At 36.7% G+C, this 1,396-nt stretch overlaps 1 non-coding gene across 1 annotated transcript; it reads right to left on the reverse strand.

Moving 5' to 3' along the window:
* Positions 1 to 505: 505 nt before the first annotated feature.
* Positions 506 to 612, reverse strand: LOC139869592 (small nucleolar RNA R71). Its single transcript, XR_011766195.1, has one exon. It is a non-coding gene; the product is annotated as a small nucleolar RNA R71 (small nucleolar RNA).
* Between the last annotated feature and the right edge of the window lie 784 nt (positions 613 to 1,396).

Genomic DNA, 1,396 nt, shown 5'->3' on the forward strand with positions numbered 1-1,396 from the left:
ATTCATAGATCCTGAACCACTAAACTTTCCTCCGAAACCACCAATCATTCAAACAGAGATTGTTGAGGAACGAACCATTAAATCAGAATCCTCTAGTGATTCTGATTCAACAAATTTAATTATGGAGAATCTGGAACCTTTAAGTATGGAAGACCGAATGAGAGCTAAACGCACTGACCAAGGTCACGCAATTACTCATCCAGACATTAATGCGCCAGATTATGAAATCAAAGGACAAATTCTACACATGGTGACTAATCAATGCCAATTTAGTGGTGCGCCGAAAGAAGATCCAAATGAACATCTTCGTACCTTTAATATGATCTGCACTCTATTTAAAATCCGAGAAGTGGAGGATGAACAGATATATGTCATGTTATTTCCCTGGACTTTAAAGGGAGAAGCCAAAGATTGGTTGGAATCGTTACCTGAAGGGGCGATTGATACATGGGACGTTTTAGTTGAAAATTTTCTTAAACAATTCTTTCCGGCATCTAAAGCCATAAGACTTCAAGGAGAAATTGTTACGTTCACACAGAAGCCAAATGAAACTCTATATGAGGCGTGGACAAGATTTAGAAAGTTATTAAGAGGATGTCCGCAACATGGTTTAGATACCTGTCAAATAGTACAAATATTCTACCAAGGATGCGACATCACTACAAGGAAAGACATCGATATAGCAGCTGGTGGTTCTATTATGAAGAAAACAGAAACTGATGCTTACAAAATTATTGATAACACTGCTTCCCACTCACATGAGTGGCACCAAGAAAAAGATATCGTTAGATCATCTAAAGCAGCTAGAGCCGATTCTAGCCATGACTTAGATTCCATTTCAGCAAAGATAGATGCTGTCGAGAGACGAATGGAAAAGATGACTAAAGATATACACTCAATACGAATTAGTTGTGAGCAGTGTGGAGGACCACATTTGACAAAAGATTGTCTCAGTATTGAATTAACAATGGAACAAAGAGAGAATATTTCATACATAAACCAAAGGCCTGGAAATAATTATCAGAATAATTATCAACCGCCAAGACCGATTTACAATCAAAACCAGAACTATAACCGAAATATTCCATACAACAACCAACAAGGTCCTAGCAATCAACAAGTATCCAACAATACTTACAATCAACAAAGACCTAATTTTCAAAACAAACCACCACAACAAACCGATGATAAAAAGCCAAATTTAGAAGATATGATGACGAAGCTAGTTGAAACTCAAACGCAGTTTTTCACATCTCAGAAACAAACAAATGAACAAAATGCTCAAGCATTTAGAAATCAACAAGCATCTATTCAAAACTTGGAACAAGAAGTAAGTAACCTAGCAAGGTTAATAGGTGAAAGAAAACTGGGAAGTCTACCTAGTGATACAAATGCT

Source organism: Rutidosis leptorrhynchoides, chromosome 9, assembly GCF_046630445.1.
Source record: "Rutidosis leptorrhynchoides isolate AG116_Rl617_1_P2 chromosome 9, CSIRO_AGI_Rlap_v1, whole genome shotgun sequence".
NCBI classification, from domain to species: Eukaryota; Viridiplantae; Streptophyta; class Magnoliopsida; order Asterales; family Asteraceae; genus Rutidosis; species Rutidosis leptorrhynchoides.